The sequence below is a fragment of the Sceloporus undulatus genome, chromosome 1 (assembly GCF_019175285.1).
Source record: "Sceloporus undulatus isolate JIND9_A2432 ecotype Alabama chromosome 1, SceUnd_v1.1, whole genome shotgun sequence".
NCBI classification, from domain to species: domain Eukaryota; kingdom Metazoa; phylum Chordata; class Lepidosauria; order Squamata; family Phrynosomatidae; genus Sceloporus; species Sceloporus undulatus.
Window position 1 is genome coordinate 84,631,548 of NC_056522.1, and position 17,969 is coordinate 84,649,516.

Sequence of the window (17,969 nt, forward strand, 5' to 3'; positions counted from 1 at the left end):
AACAATTTTCCCACCCTCCCCATGCTAACTGTGCATCCATGCTGCCTATAGGGATGTGAATGTTTTCCAATATTGATTTCAATGTATTTTTACAAATTCCACCTACATTTTCTTCTCAGCCTGGTTTCATATCAGGTTGTGATGGGCAAGACAGGAGGTGGTTCAGGAAATTAATGTTTATTTTGATATAAATATATGTTTAAAAATTACTCATTTTTCTAATATGCATTTTTCTATGCCTATTTCCCATATGCTTTCCCTCACTTTTCAAAGATGCACATTTTGAATTTTTTATGCTTCTTTGCTGAAATTCAGAAGGGGAAAGCAGGGTGGGATTTGCTCCTTGCAGGTTCTCTCCCCAACGACAAGAAATCTAAAAACATTCTGTATCTCATATCAATGCATTTGGCAATCTCATCACCTCCACCCTCCTTTTCACTGTGCAGCTACTCCCCTCTCTCTGAATGTTAGCCCTGGTAATGTGGGATGGTACAGAGAACATGGTGCAGATTGACTCTATTGGGAGCCAGTACAGAACAATTTTCCCACCCTCCCCATGCTAACTGTGCATCCATGCTGCCTATAGGGATGTGAATGTTTTCCAATATTGATTTCAATGTATTTTTACAAATTCCACCTACATTTTCTTCTCATCCTGGTTTCATATCAGGTTGTGATGGGGAAGGCAGGAGGTACTTCAGGAAATTAATGTGTATTTTGATATAAATATGTGTTTAAAAATTACTCATTTTTCTAATATGCATTTTTCTATGCCCACATGCTTTCCCTCACTTTTCAAAGATGCACATTTTGAATTTTTTATGCTTATTGGCTGAATGTTAGCCCTGGTAGTGTGGGATCAGTCACAGAATCTTCCATCGCAGGAGGTATGTAATGGCCATATGCAGCCTCTGAACCTTTTTTCTGTCCCCTGACACCTCCTCAGGCACTCCTGGGCCCCTCATTTTCAGCTGATTTATTTACATTTTTTGTCAAAATGGTAAACGGCCTGAAAATGTGGCCACTTACCTTCAAGTAAGCCCCATCCTATCCCCAAACTCTTAACAGGCTGATAATCACCCTGAACAAAAAACCAAAGATTTTTCATGTCATTTCTGGTGCCCTGGCAATATGCTACTTTGGCTTGCTAAGGGGACAAGTGTTAGCACATTTTTGTGCTCTGTGTTCTAGACAACAGGGCAAAAGGGATTGTACCTTTTATCTTTGACACCTTTTGCTATGGTACATCAAAATACTTTCCTTTATAAGTTGATTTTTTACAGCTCTGCTCTCTGAGATGACAATTATTTAGCAGCTCTGCTACTCCAAATAGTAACTTTTAGACATGTTTGAAATTATTTTCCTGTGGGAATTAACCTGTGAGAAAACAGCAGATTCAGAATGATACAAGGTTGCTCAATGTGCTGAATGTGTTCCAAAGCACTAGTGGTGTTCCAAAACTGAAAAGGAATTCTTGCCAGAATTAATATGGCAAATTTATGTAATGCTTACAGCTAAGATGAACTGCTACGAGAATAAGAGCAGCTCTACTGGCTTTCACAAGGTATCCCTTTATTCCAGCATCATTTTTTTCCAACAGCAACTCCAGCATGTCCATAGTTAGTGACATCAAATGCCAGAGCTGGCTCCCGGTTAGCTCCAACAGTGTATCACGTGTTGTTTTTATTAGATATTGTAAGAAAGGAAGGGACTCTTGACAACATTGGAATTTGTCTGTATCAGTAAATAAACTTATAGCAAGTTATTCTGTTTGCTTGCCTATTAATGGAGGACCCTTCTATAATTCTGATTTGGTGTAGTCAATATTGTTCAGGTCAATTCTAGCCTTGTGTATGAGTCAGACACAGCCCGCATTTTGAACTGTTGTTATCAAGATGCTTAGTGAAAAACAGCAAACATACTGATTTATACTAATTTATTTACTCAATCATTCCAGAATTGACATTGGAATAACTGGGTGCCTGTGACCTTTTCCAAACAAATGCTCTCTCTCTCTCTCTCTCTCTCTCTCTCTCTCTCCCCTCCCTCCCTCCCTCCCGCCCTCTCTCTCTCTCTCTCTGACACATAAGGTCTCTTTTTTTTAATGTTATCCATTGTTCTCTTTCATGGTTCTTCTTATTCTTTCCCTTTGTTTTCTTTCTACAGAGGAAATGCTGGGCAATTTTTGTTTTTTTTTTATTTATTTTATTTTTTTATTTATATTTATATACCGCTATTCCAAAGATCATAGCGGTGAACAGCAAGTAAGCTAATTAGCACGTAAGCTAATTTGCCCCCCAACAGTCTGGGTACTCATTTTAGCGACCTCGGAAGGATGCAAGCCTGAGTCGAGCTTGGGCCCTTTTGCTGGTCTTGAACTCGCAACCTTGTGGTTTCGAGTAAATGGCTGCAGTACAGGCATTTAACCACTGCGCCACCAGGTCTCCAATTGCATGTTCGCAGCCAGAAGACCCACATATTCCTATTGTACCTTCCACTTTCAGCTCTCTTCGATAAATCTTAGATGTGTGTGTATGTGGCTTCAAGCCCCCTGTCAACTTATGGTGACTCCACAAATTTCATAGGGTTTTCTTAGACAGGGACTACTCAGAGGTGGTTTTGCCAGTTCCTTCCCCTGAAATATAGCCTCTAGCACCTGGTATCCATTGGTGGTCTCCAGTCCAAACACTGACCAGGGCTAACCCTACTTAGCTTCCAAGATCACATGATCTGGTGCCTTAAGAGTATTTAGGCTTTCAGATGCAGTTATCCAATATCTCCTAATCTCTAGCCTCAAACATTTCTAGGCTTTCCACACCCCTCTCATGATCTGTCAATATGTTCTTACAAAATGAAATAACATTGCTTAAAAACAGTAAACATAGAGGGGAGACTAATGGGAAGGAGAAAGGCTACTAGTGTAAAAAAAAAATGAAAAACCTTAAAGACCTGTGGATAAACTGAATGGTCATGGACTCTTTTACTATTTTATGGATACTAAGATATTCTCTTTAAATGAGAATTTAAATGGGCAACCTAATGACATTATATGGACATAACAATGTAGATGAAATATAAAAAGAAAGGGAAAGAAGCCTAGAAAAAAATAAAATATAGGTGTGTGTATGTGTTGAGTACCTTCAAATTGTTTCTGAATTACGCTGACCCTAAGGTGAACCTATCATGGAGTTCTGCTGACACGATTTGTTCAAAGGAAATTTCCCATGCCTTCCCTTGAGACTGAGAGTGTGTGACTTGCCCAAGGTCACTCAGTGGGTTTCATGGTGGAGCAGGGAATCAAACTCTGGTCTCCAGGGTCGTAGCGCAATGTTCAAATTGCTACACTATACTGGCTCACTCACATTACTTTATCACATTTATGGTTTTATTTTAGCAAACCAGTCTGAGGGCCTTTGTGATCAATAAGCAACCAAGTAAATCTTAAAATATAATACTAATAGTACTGATAAAGTCTAAATACCCTAAAGGCACCAGATTCCATCTGATGTTAGAAGCCAAGCATGGTCAACTCTGGTTAGTACTTGGATGGCAGAATGTCAACAAATGCCAGGTGGTGTAGGCAGAGGCAGAAACTGACAAAACCCACCTCTGAATATTCCTTTCCTAAGAAAACTTAATGAAATTAATGTGGTTACCGTGAATTGACAGGTGACTTGAAAGAACATAGACACACAGAAAACTGATGATCTTTTGACATATTGCCTTTTCTTTCACCATCACAAAATAATTTGAGTGAAGAACTGTTCGTAAAAGATATTTTTAAGCCGATTTAAAAATTATGTTAATTAGTTGAGCAGTTTTGTGAATTGTCTTTACCTTCTCGTATTAATAACATCTGCCTAATTTTTCAATCTTCTAAAGTCTGCATAAATATATTAATCCATTTAAATATAAAGTAATTTGTTGATGAGGGCTGGAGGTTAATTAACTAGAGCTAAGTTTCTACTTAATCTCTGTTTTGCTAAACTGCATACAGTATAATTTGTCATGAAAAGTTTTACTGACCTGGTAAGTCACACTTCAGAGACACAATTAACTTTTATAGCATTATAATGTAATTATAAACTATTTGAAATCTTGCTGTACTGAAGTCTGTATTAATCTTGATTTCCCACACATACACACAAACAGGGGTTTATTACCACATTCGTAAGAATGGAAAAGCCCTGTATAGAGAGAATGAATTTTTCTGAAACTATTCCCAATGTCATTTTAAAATACTACCAGGCAGTTCCAGGTTTTCCTAAAATAATGTGCCTATAATTTGTCCTTGGAGTATCTATAATATATCAGGGCTCCAAGATAATTTTCAGTCTTTTGTGTGTGAGAAAGGTAAGTCCTTTGCTTCAAAGTAGCCCTATGAAACAGTTCAAAGTAGCGCTGGGGCAGTGTACTTGGCTGAGATGTTTTTGGTATTTAGACTGTGGCAGTTGGTGGCTTCTATGTTTCTGGGGTGGTGAATCCATTCTGAAGGAGTTGTCCAAAGTGCTGAGTGTTACATGAAATACAGGATTCAGCACCTTGAACAGCTCATTCAGTATCCAAAATAAATCAATCTTTGGTGGAAAAAAAAATTTCAGAAGTTTTGAGTGGAAGTGATTTTTTTCCTCCCTGTCTTTTTTTAACATAAAAAGAAAGTGGAAAGCTTGAAAGAATCCTCCAGCCAAAATGGTCATTGCTTCTGGGATTTGCCCTCCCAAAAAAAAATTAACTTGTGAAGGTTTTCAGTTTGCTGCTGTTTCAAGTAACAGCTGGGCTGCCAGTCCTTCTCCCAAGAGCACTTGCATGGGAAAAAATATCTCTGTCAAGGAGGCTGCAAGTTTAGAGGGACCTGTGTTACCTGACCCACTCCTTTTTCTAATCACACCAAGATCAATCTTAGGACCTTGGCTCTGGATCAGGAGCCAGATCATAGGCCAGGAGTGTTGGGCCTTTGCCATTTGCTGAAGCAGAACTTTTACTCTGATGTGTTCCTAGTGACTCCTTGCATGCACAGCATCTCAGCATCTTGATGCCCTGACTCACTAGACAGCTTTTTGGTTGCTTTTCAGGAAGAATTTTGAGCCAGAAGGCAAGGATGGAAGAGCACAGGTACAGCAAGCAGACACAGGAAAGCTTCTATGAAAGACAATTTACCAACTAATAAAGGGCCTCCACTGCAATTCAGACATGTAGGGGACTTCTAGTGGTGTTTAGAAGTGTACTCTCAGTTTGTGACAGGCAGTGATGCCCACCATGATTTGCATGTGCATTCAGAATGATATATGCTCAGGGGGAGGGATGCTTAGCCGAGCAGTTTGATGTGGAAAGTCTTTCCTGAAGGTAAAAGCTTGTAAATAACTGCTGTAGATACAGAGTTAATTGCATTGAGAAACCATTTGTGAACTGTGCTATTCCAAACAACAGGCAGAGATGTCAAATGATGACATGCTTCCTCTTTCTGTTGCTAGGGACTGAGTCCTGGGAAGTCCCATTGCCAAACCTGCCATCATTAAAAAAGAGAAGCAGTTGCCACCAATGCCTGGCTTCTTCCTCTGCCATGATTGTAAAAGGGCAGTGAGTTGCCCTCACTTGCTACCTGTGGTAGTGGCAGTTAATCCCACTTTCTGTCCAGCATAGAGACATGCCATCACCAGCAACTGGCTTACTCTCCCAACTGGTGAGGGTTGTTGGGAGCAGCAGCTGTCCAGAGAAAGGAGGCAGGTGAGAATGGAAAACGAGGCAACCTAGGTGGATTATTGTTATCAAGAGCTCTGGTGGTGCAGTGGTTAAATGCCTGTACTGCAGCCACTCACTCAAAGCCATAAGGTTGCGAGTTCAATACCAGTAAAAGGGCTCAAGCTCAACTCAGGCTTGCATTTTCTGAGGAGGTCGCTAAAATGAGTACCCAGCTTGTTGGGGGCAATTAGCTGACAGTTGGAAACCACTTACATACTGCTAGTTCATATGAAGTGGTATATAAATGAAGCTGTTTGGTTTGTTTGTTTGTTTTATTTCCAATTTGAGTCTCCCTTATCTGGACTACCAAAATCCAAAATATTCCAAAACATTTTTCATGGGTGGCTGAGATAGTGACACTTTTTCTTTCTGATGGTTCAGTGTTCACAAACGTTGTTTCATGAACAAAATTATTTTTAAAATACAGTAGACCCTTGTTATACGCTGGGGTTTGGTTCCAAAATCCCCCATGGATAACAAAATCCGTGGATGCTCAAGTCCCATTAAATATAATAACATAGCAAAATGGTATCCCTTATAAAAATGGAAAATCAAGGTTTGATATTTGAAATTTATACTTTTTTGGAACATTTTCAAACCATGGATGCTTGAATCCGTTTATTTAAAAAATCTGTGTATAAGAAGGGCCGACTGTACTTTCAGGCTATGTGTATAAGGTTTATATAACCCATAAATGAATTTTGTGTTTTTACATAGTTCTCTTTCCCAAGATATCTCATTGTGTACAGATATGCAAATACAGGTATTCCAAAATAAAATTTAAAAATCCAAAACAAATCTGGTCCCAGCATTTTTGGATGAGGGACTAGTCAATCTGTATTTACATCCCATCTGTATCCTAGTACAGGCTCCATGGCAGACTGTTACAAATTAAAACAAACTACAGGTAAAATCTACTTGATAGAAAAGTTTTGTAAACAACTGAACAGACAATTCTATTAAAACACACAAATTTTAAAAAAACCTATTAAAACATAGTAAAAGAGCAAAACCAAAACACACCCCAGTAAAAGACCATTCTGTGAAAAGCCTAAGTAAATGGAGAACCAAAGGCCTGAGTATACAGAAAAGGTCTTTGCCTGCCATCAAAAAGAGAGTGAACAACCAAGCCTCCCATGCGGTGGGTTTGCACAAATTGGGAGCAGCCACTGAGAAGGCCCTCTCCCCTGTTCTCATCAAACACATATGTGATGGTGATGGGGTGGAGAAAAAGCCGTGCAAGGACCACTGCCACTCCCTTCCTTCTTCCCACATGTGGCAGCTCAGGTTTGAACTCCACAAGTTTGGTGGAAGGTTCTCCAAACCTGAGGATCTCAAACATAAAAGACACCTACAAACTATAGATTAGACCAGTGGTTCTCAGACTTTTTATCTTTGTGACCCCCTTTACATCTATGTGCAGATCTCGTGCCTCCCTCCACTAAACAAAGTACATGAATAAAAATATTTTGTTTCTTTGATGTGCATCATTTTGTGCACACATTCATGTATATTCATATTTTAACATTTTATAAGGAAACAATATCAAATTAGAAGTTTTAAATAAATTCAATACTTAACACATGTGTAAATTTTACAGATACTGTCTCACACACAGCCACATTCACATACACTAGTGCTCATAGATATGCATCACACTCAGTCATTCTCTTTCAATCTTTCTTTCACTCACATGCATACTCATTTACTCTCTCACAAAGGAACATTCATTCTCTTGTGTTCTCCTCCTCCTTCAGACAAAAGCAGCTACTCCAAATGCCTCCTCATCATTTGCTTCCCCTCTAAGACAAAAAAAAGTTTGGGAAGGGAAAGAGGAGAAGGAAAAAGAGGAAACGAGGGTGGGAATCAAGGTCCCCAAGACTCATGCCCCCCAAGTAACTCTTGTGCCCCCCATGGGGGTCATAGAATCATAGAATCGTAAAGTTGGAAGAGACCGCAAGGGCTACCCAGTCCAATGCCCTGCCATGCAGGAAATCTCAATCAAAGCATCCCTGACAGATGGCCATCCAGCCTCTGCTTAAAGACCGCCAAAGAAGGAGACTCCACTACACTCTGAGGGAGTTTGTCCCACTGTCGAACAGCCCTTGCTGTCAGGAAGTTCCGCCTAATGTTGAGGTGGAATCTCTTTTCCGGCAGCTTGCATCCATTGTTCCGGGTGCTGTTCTTTGGAGCAGCAGAAAACAAGCTTGTTCCATCCTCAATATGACATCCATTCAAATATTTAAACAGGATTATCATATCACCTCTTAACCTTCTCTTCTCCAGGCTAAACATCCCCAGCTCTCTAACTTGTTCCTCATAGGACATGGTTTCCAGACCCTTCACAATTTTAGTCACACTCCTTTGCACACGCTCCAGTTTCTCAATGTCCTTTTTGAATTGTGGTGCCCAGAACTGGACATAATATTCCAGGTGTGGCCTGGCCAAAGCAGAGTATAGTGGCACTATTACTTCTCTTGATCTAGACACTATACTTTTATTGATGCAGCTTAAAATTGCATTGGCCTTTGCTGCCGCATCACACTGTTGACTCATGTTCAATTTGTAGTCTACTTAGACTCCTAGATCCCTAGTCTCATTCAGCCAGGTGTCCCCCCATCCTATATCTGTGCATTTTCCGCCCTAAGTTCAGTACCTTACATTTCTCCGTGTTGAATTTCCTTTTGTTAGCTTTGGCCCATCTTAGTCTATTCAGGTCATTTTGAATTTTGATCCTGTCCTCTGGGGTATTAGCTATTCCTCCTAATTTGGTGTCATCTGCAAATTTCATAAGTATGTCCCCAATTCTTTCATCCAAGTCATTGATAAAGATGTTGAATAGCACTGGGCTCAGGACCCCACTGGTCACTTCTCTCCAGGATGAAAAGGAGCCATTGTTGAGCACCCTTTGTCCCATCCCACAATTTCAGAATCCCTGGATTAGACATTAGCAAACATCTTCTCACATGGTCCTATACATAAGTAGGACTGTTCAGAATTGTTCTTCAAAATCAGCTGCTGTGGAACGGTTGGGGAACGAATTGGAGACTCCCAGCAGCATCAGCGGCGTTTTTTCCGTGCAATAACATGCATTTCCCCCTTTCCCTTCCACTCCATTCCTGTTCTCCAATCCCATGCAATAAACTTATAAGATAGAAGAACAACCAGTGACAAGTGGTGCCCCTTACATACACACATGGTGAGCCCACTCCAAGTTTTAGATTAAGGTTTAAAGGGGCTATCGTAGATGCTGAACCTATTTTGTAAATAGTGTTCAGAATCTTGGAGAATTCCTTAGAAGTCTGAACTAAAACCCAGAACAGATTTGCTGTGTCATTGATATGAAAGCCACCAGCCAAGTCCTTGCTTCAGTTAAGTGTGCTTAATCTGAGTTACCTGCTCAGTCTCAGCAAGACATGGATACTAGGGAATCATTTCAAAAACATTATGAAAAGGTAATACATGTGTTCCCAGATATAGTCCTAAGCCTGCAAGGTATCAAAGAAGAACTGATTATACCACACCAACAGCCGTTTGCCTAAACTAGAGAAACTGATCTGCATCCTTTTTTTGGGAGCCAGAAATTTCTTTTCAATCTTACCAGGAAAATACAATTCTCAGAGAGTAGCTTGCCTGAAGGTTTAGAAGTACTGACATAATCAGAAGTAGACACAATATTCACTGAGGGAGGTAAATGCCCTCGGCATTCTTCTATCCAACTGCAGCATCTATGTTCACTTCCTAAAGTGATTTTTTAAATCTATCCCAACTTCACTCTTCTTGCTTCATTTGCTATTGACTTTTATTTATGACCTTTCTTTCTTTATTCCCTGACCATTGCTTTCTCATCAATTGCATAGAAAATATTTTTTAAATAATTTTATTGTTATAATAATCATCAATTGCATAGAAAATATTAACAAAACAGGACACAAATGGTTAACAAGCAAGACATTTAAACCCTCAACATAAAACAATATAAATGAAATGCATCTCTTAAAATACTATGTTTGTATTGCTTTTTCTTCTTTCAATTTAATGTTTTGTTAGTCATCAACAAAAGAAAATGTGAAAGGTTATGCATGCATGATGTGACTATATGTTGTCTGTAGAAATGTAATTTTATGTTAATTTGATTCACAAAGGAAGCAATGCATAATTTTTGCAATTTTCTTCCTGCTGCAAGGAAGTCTTCAACAATACATAATTTTCAAGTGCTATTGGCAGCTTGGGGATTATTCTGCACATAATTTACATATTTTTGTGGGATTTTTGCTCAGAAAATGTCACTTTGTCCACATAAAATACTACAGTAGTTATGTACAGAAATATTATTTTCCATTTAGAATATGCTGTTACCTACACATAATATTCTGTTTTCTGTGCAAATATATATATATCTCCATGTGTGAATACTGTGCAAAATAAGTCCCAAAGTGCAAAGATTCTTTTTGGTCCAAGATTCTCCTTGCTGGGATTTCCCAACATTTAAAAGACACAGTTTCAAACATTTTTTGCATGTTTTCCAAATATTCTTTCCATTTCTAGTTGCCTGAATGGTTATTCCACGCAACTTTCTCAATGATGGTACATTAGGAACTGAAGCAGCACAGAAATTAAGACAAGCTGTCAGGGTTTTGTTTGAGAAACACACTATCCCCAGTTACACTGTTAGCTGTGTGGACAGTGACACCTTTATGTGTATCATTTCAAAAATCTGCACATATAACAAACATTCCATGAGGCTCCTTATATAGGCCTGAGGCTCCTTGTATAGGTAGAGAAAGTATGACCAACAACTGCATTTAATACCACCAAGCAGGCCACAAATAATTTTGGTAGTCATAACTAACAGCTTGAGTATGTACAGTAACTGGTATCCAGCTGGTGCAAACAATTAAAAATAAATGAATTTTGTTTCTGGTTTATTAGTACTAAACACATTTAATAATGAATCACAGCCCATTTTGACACTAAAGACATTCTTTTGTCTGGTGGCAGTAATTAAACCGTTTGAAGCTAAACAGTGGAATGACAAAATTACTGATTTGGCAAAATCTTGACTGTTACAAACCTGAGACATAGATTTTATTACAATGAAGCATTAATGTTGTCTGTACTCAACAAGGAATAAAACCAAACACTGTAGACTAAAATGCTGCAGATACACACCAAAAAGCCTGGACATGATTCAGAAAAAACAAACTCAAACAAAAAGCTGAGAACATGTGGCTCGTTTATATTCAATATTTCCTTTTTGACTTGAACTGCAGGGCCTCCCTCACCATCTTGAAAAGGTGTAGAAAGTTCCTTTCTACACCTATACCCACCAATTAATGGCTCCATGGCCAAATATGTAAATAACAGTGAATATATTTAGTCAGTTATGCAAGGAGTAGAGAAACCCTGTGTATTACTCAGGACTCTAAAATCCTCCTCTCATTTTTTGCATCCCAAAACGACAGATTATGCCTGAAGAAACCATTAGGGTGCAATTTGCTATGCAAACATAATTTCCATCCTTTCCCAGGACTACTTATGATTAGGCTGCTTAGTTTTGTTAGATTTCTTTTTTAAAGAAGGGATCATCTGCAGAGTATTTCAAGGGTGACTGATATGTCATGTGAAGCAATTTAAGAGCTATGGGATCTAAGAGTAACTGAGAGTCTATGTCACCAACAGCCCACACTATGCCAACTCCTGTTCCAACCATCTCTGCCTCCACTGGTTTAAGAGCTTATCATACCATGCCAATATGCCAGGTTATACCATTCAAAAACTGCGGCAAAGGTACACACAGTGATATCTGAGCGCTGACAGAAACCTCAAACCTTCTGCTTTTTTATTGAGGCTACATTTGGCAGATTTTATCTCTACTCCACGTAGACATTTTTCCAGATGAAACAGTACAGGGTCTTCTTGAAAAACATCAATGTTCTCTGCCTAAGAAAGGGGCAAGTATCCTCACATGGGAAGAAGCAGCCTGAATCTCAAGACAAGTTACTTTTTCTGTTGCTAATGGAGTTGAAATATTATTGCCTGGATTTTATGCAACTGTATGTCATGCCCCCAATCTGGCCTTTTCCCCCCTTTGCAAAAAGGAGCAGCAGAAAGCCGCTCCTTTTTGTGCCAGGGAAAGGGCATCCCTTTCACTCCTTCCACAGCTCTTCTCTGCTCCTGCGGCATGCAGTGTCTAACTGCTGCATCGCAAGAGCATTCCCATGCTGCCCCCCTCTGGTTGGGTGGGTGGCATGACTCCAGCTTGGGGGTAGAGTCAGGGTGTGCAGCATGCAGTCACCATGCCTCCACACCACCCCCAAGCCGGCTCTTACTGTTGATCCGCTTTCCCCCCAAAATGACTAAATTGAAGCTGTTGTACTTTGGCCACATCATAGAAGACAGGAGCTACTAGAAAAGACAATAATGCTTGGAAAGGTAAAGGTCAGTAGAAAGAAAGTGAGACCACACACCAGATGGATAGACTCAACCAAAGAGCCCTAGGTCTGCATGAACTGAGGGGAGGGTGGCTTGGAGATGCCTTATTCACAGGGTTGCCAGAGGTCAAATTTAACTTGAGGGCAGTTAACAACAACAGGAAAAGAGCAGGCTTCTACTCCAGCTGTTCCAGCTGTAGCCATGTGTGCCTCCTTATAATAGGCAAAGTAAACAACAGCTGCCTCCAAAATCCCTTACTTAGCAGGTATGAACAGCAAAACAAGAGAAGGGAAGAGCAGATATGCTTCACTAGCTCCCTCTAGCAAGTTTTTTTAAAAGCATAGAATTATATAAGTTGGGTACCAAAGTGGAAATTATTAGAAAAGTCGGGACTGTTGAAAGAAATAAAAAATCCTCCCTAGATACATTTTGGAAGAAGCCTTGAAGGAGTCTTCCAAATGTTTTTGTTTACTCATACAATGCTTACCTGACCTGATTTTTCATTTCACATGTGCATATCTTTACTTCTGTATAAAAGTCTGCTGAAACATTCTCAAACTGCTCTTACTTTTTGTGGTGTAGAAACATATCCCTATTCTTTCCACACTACTGTACTGTTTCCAGGCGCACTACAAGGTGTTGGTTATAACCTTTAAAGCCCTACGTGGCTTGGGCCCAACCTATTTGAGGGATCGCCTGCTCCCATATAATCCACCCTGCACACTCAGGTCCTCTGGGTGGAATCTATTGCAGCCTTTAAAAACTAGACTAACTGCCACCTCCCAGAGGGCCTTCTCTGCAATTGCTCCCAAACTATGGAATGGCCTGCCGGACGAGATCCGTCAAATTGCCAGCTTAGACAGCTTTTAAAAAGCTGTCAAGACGGATCTCTTCTGGCAGGCCTTTCCTGAATAAAAAGTGCCCGGCCACAGAATGACTGCCCCCCCACATCATGTATTAGCCCACCGCTCTGTCCTCGTCATACTGTATATATTTTCTTTCTTTTTTTATTCTATTTTAATAGATATTTTAATTGTAACATGGTTAATCCTGTTTTAAGGGGGGGATCTGGGACACAATGTTGTAAATGTGGATTTTAATATGTTGTGAGCCACTTTGATTGTCTAGTTACAGAAAAGCGGGATACAAATAAAAGTTTTATTTATTATTTATTTATTTCTTCCTTTGGTACCAAAGCTTTTGTTAAAGAAGTCATGCCCAGGGACACATTTATTTCATTCACTGAAGTATAGCCTGCATATATATATATATATATATATATGCGCGCCCTTAGAGAATAATCAAAAGAAGAATAATATATATCTCTACGGGCATAGCTATGCAGGGGATGAGAGCATTTTAAGATCCTCTAAATAAGAAATCTTCTCTCCTTCTGTCCTGAAAGTTTACTTCAGTCCCAAATTTCTAGCATTGTGGTAACTTAAAACTTCAGTTGAGCATTTGTAAACAAAGTTGAGACCTCCAAAGAGATGGAGTAGGTAAAGTTACATAGAGAATACAATGAGAGTTCTAGTTGTGAACAGTTTTCACTGTCTCTCCCTTGGCAGTGCTAGAAATTTGGAGATTTTTCTGAAGGAAGGAAAATTTCACTGGGAGGCAGAATTCTTATTAGAGAGGCAATGGCGCGTTACAGACCACCTAAAAGCGGCAGTCTGCTAGCGCTGCCGGTTGCTCCGCAAGGGAGCCACAGCGGCCAAACCGCACCAAAATGGCGCTTATTTTTGCAGCATGCTAATGATGCCGCAAGGTGCCAATGGCGCACTTGCGATGTCATTAGCACTGCACGACATCCGGACGCTACGCATCCGCAACATCAAGATGGTGGCACCCATGTGGACGGGGCCGCCATTTTGTATGGACCCAGTACATACTAGGGTTAGGGTCATCAGGAAGTGATGCCCCTTCCTAACCCTAGTACATCCTGGGGACGTACTATACACCCATCCAGAACGGGTCAATGTTTTCACCACTACCGCACAGCTACCACCCTGCCATATATTATCTTGTAAAATCTTTGCTTAACAACTTAATTTTTCACTCTAACCATATGAAATGATGTATATGCAAATACATTTAAGCTTTGTGGATTATATTATAATTTAAAGGTATAATTTTGATTTTGCTTGTTGTTAATGTCACAACTATTACCATTACATTCAGTGATCTACAAGAATTAGGATTTATGAATAACATTAGTACAAAAACATTACTAAGGATTCTGTATGGTGTGGTAAGGGAGGAAGTCCACAGGCATGGTGAAACCATGAGTTACTGCACCAAGTGACACAAACCCTAGTGATGCCATTACAACAGACCATGAGTATTTAAATGTCTACTTAGACCACACCTGTAACAAAAAATGAGAACTTGTTGGAGAAAAAAAGTACACAAAACCATTGGCCCCGCACTTACACAAGCAAGATACAAGAGCAAGCTATGTCTGCTACTTTCCAAACTGCTATGAGCTGGACAAACGTTTTAAAGTCTATACTGATGCTCACAAATCACTGAAAGTTTAACCAAAAGGATAGAACAAATGGGAACATTTTATAGAGTTTATTCATCATTTACTGTGGGATTGGCCTGTCATCTAAGAGAATTAATATACTACATGATACCGATTCCCTGTTGACACAAAAATGATTCTAATAGATGAATTGGAGACATGCAAGTGTTTTATAAAGCAAAGAAGACATATTTATGAAGTGATGTTGCAACAGCATAGAAGGTGACTGTGCAAAGATGGAAACTGGCAAATGGATGAAATGTACAGAGTGATAATGGAAGATAACTGATTTAGCCAAACTTTTATTACAATAATATTTTGCCTAAAGTAAAAGAAATAATAATAACAGAGAATTTGATCAAGAGTCACTCAGAATATTTAGAGCTCAAATGTGATTGTAACATTATAAAAATTCCATGTGATAATTTGGCAGAGATAGTCCCAAATAATCTGTTTTCCCACTTTTTCAGCAGTTTTTTTTAATGTCCCAGTTACTCTCTCCACTTCCCACCAACTCCTTTCTTCTCAACCAACTGTACTTTAATTTCTTCAAAATGAATTCAAAGTATAAAAGTAACTTGTACTCAGTTAACTCAGCAGGGAGGAGAGGACAGGAGGGAGCAGAGTCATGCCCTTCCCAGCAGACTCAGGCAAAAGCAAACTGCTGCAGCTTCTCGTACCTTGTGTGTTTCTCCTCATTAATAACTTGTGATATCTTGACACCCTCTGATGTTGCTTGACTACACATGTCCCAGCTTTCATCTGTGAAATGTTGTGGAGTATCTTACCACATTAAAACAACAACTATACACACACACACACACACACACACACACAACCAAAAATCTGCCTGAATTTTTAAAAAATTACCTGCCAACAGAAGGACTGCAAGATGCATCTTATTTTGTACATTCACAATAAACTATGACTCATAATAAGTATCCTATCCAGATCTTTCAAAAGAAGGAAAACACTATGTCTACCACCATCGATGCCTTATGTACTCTATACTTAATGCCATCTCCCTTTTATAAAATTGTTATCTCAATCTGACCTCTTGTGTCAAAATTCTATCACCCATTTTGAAAGATATATACGTACAGGGACTACAGCAAGGTTTAATTTCCATGCCCATATCTGTCATACATCTTAGAATCCCAATGTGAGAAGCCCTGGTGGTGTAGTGGTTAAATGCCTGTACTGCAGCCACTCACTCAAAACCATAAGGTTGTGAGTTCAATCCCAGCTGAGGGGCTCAAGCTTGACTCAGGCTTGCATCCTTCCGAGGTTGCTAAAATGAGTACCCAGCTTGTTGGGGGCAATTAGCTTACAGTTGTAAACCGCTTAGACACTATTAGTTCAGTATGAAGCGGTATATAAATGAAGCTGTTTGTTTGTTTTGTTTGTGATGGTAGTCTAAAATTATACCATGATTGTATTTTCAGGTTCTCTCATCACAGTTTCCTAACTTTGAATTTGCCTTTATTATTTTTAGCACACTGGATTCCTCCACATGACAACTGCTTTACTGTAGAAGGAATTTGATGTTGTTACAATATCTTCTCTCAACTAGTGTGCTGGTCAGCTATACAAAAAATGAATGCTAAGGGTGCAGCTTTTATTGATCCAATTTTATTGATCCTGTTCATGTAAAATGTCAAGCTGCACCTTTGGCCATTTTCTGTTCTGCACAGAGTCCTATTGTCTCCAAATATTTAATGTAAATGAAAATTGGTGCCTTCTGGACCTGAGATGTAAGAAGGTTGAAGAAGAATTGTTCACATCAGGATCAGTAACTCAGGTAGAAAAAGTGTAATGGAAATGCTAAGGTAATTATAAAGCAAAGAGACATTGTTTTAGCCAAGGGTCCAAAAAGTGTGGCTCCTAGGCTGCAGGTGGCCTCTGTATCTCAATTTTGCAGTCTTTGAAGCTCCCACCATTCCCCCCCAAAACAACAAAAATTAAAAACTGGCATGATCTTTAGGTAATATTTGCCCCCAATCCATATAAAAGCCTCCCCAAGCATCTGAAAACTTGATAAAATACCACCACTCCACTCCAGGACTCCATATTATCCCAAATATTCTGTTTTCCTTTGCAGTCCTTCTCAAAATGGCAACAGGAAATGACATGACTTCACTTTCTGTAGCCATTTTGAGAGGGACTATAGAGGAAAACAGAAATATTTGAGCTTAATGTAGGAGAATTGGCCCCTGGCCCTCATGCATCACCTATCCTTGCTTTTGGCAGTGCTGGATTTACCCGTGAGTAAGCAACAATGAGGGAGTCTCCAAATGCATTTTAAAACTAAAGCTCATAATTGCTAGTGTAATGCACTTTTTTTGGTAAAGGATATATAAAATTTTAAATCTGACATATTTTAGGGCTTTGCCATATCTAAATCTGGTCTTGAATTCTGGTAAACTCTGATACAGTGGATTTCCCAAGTAGGGAATTGAAAAAGTACAAAGTAGAGATTAGGGAGAGGGGTTTTAGAGCTGTTAAATATTTGCAGTAAATTTGAATTCTATATAAAGGCCTAATTAACTGGCACTCAATCACAGAAGTTGTTTCCAGTTAAAAGACTCCACCTGGAATACATGAAGAAGAAGAATTACAAGTTTAAATGGAAACCACTTCATCTAATACTGAATGGGCAGTGTTGACAGAATAGAGGTAATATGGAGCCACTTTAACACATGAGGGATGCCACAATCTGGAGGTTTGCAAAAGTATTTTTTTTAAAAACCTGTATACTTCCCTATCCCCAAGTGCCCAGAGAAAACTGAACATGCATAATAGCCATCAAAAGAAAAGATTTGGGCAAGTTGCGGAATGACCTGCTAATTGGCTAGCAACCTAAGAGGAACACTCCTAATAGATAGTGATGATAAACTGGAACACTAATTTATCTGTATCAGTGTCCCATACCTGCTAGAAAACTTTCCAAAAAGCAGTATGCTGTGCACGCCAAAACCACTTCTTCAAAACCACTTCTTCAACCATTGTGAGATTTTTGCAGTATTTCTAGCCATTCTTTCCTCATTTTCCTGCTAAAGAAAAGATAATATATTGGATCACTTGTGTCTCATACTTACTGTCATTGAAGACCTCAGATAATGAGAATTTGCAAATGTACAGATAAATTGGTTTTTTAAATCAGCTTCTCAATTATTGCTGTCTGGAATATGGAAAGAAATTATAGAGTCTTCATGTTCTATTCTTTGTTACCCTGCTCCTGGATGTTCAGTTAATATTTGACTGGGAA

The 17,969-nt window shown here is 39.3% G+C and overlaps 1 protein-coding gene across 1 annotated transcript in view; it reads right to left on the reverse strand.

Annotated features, from left to right (window-relative positions):
• The window catches only part of ESR1 (estrogen receptor 1), a 184,142-nt gene that overhangs the window by 136,909 nt on the left and 29,264 nt on the right, over nucleotides 1–17,969 (reverse strand).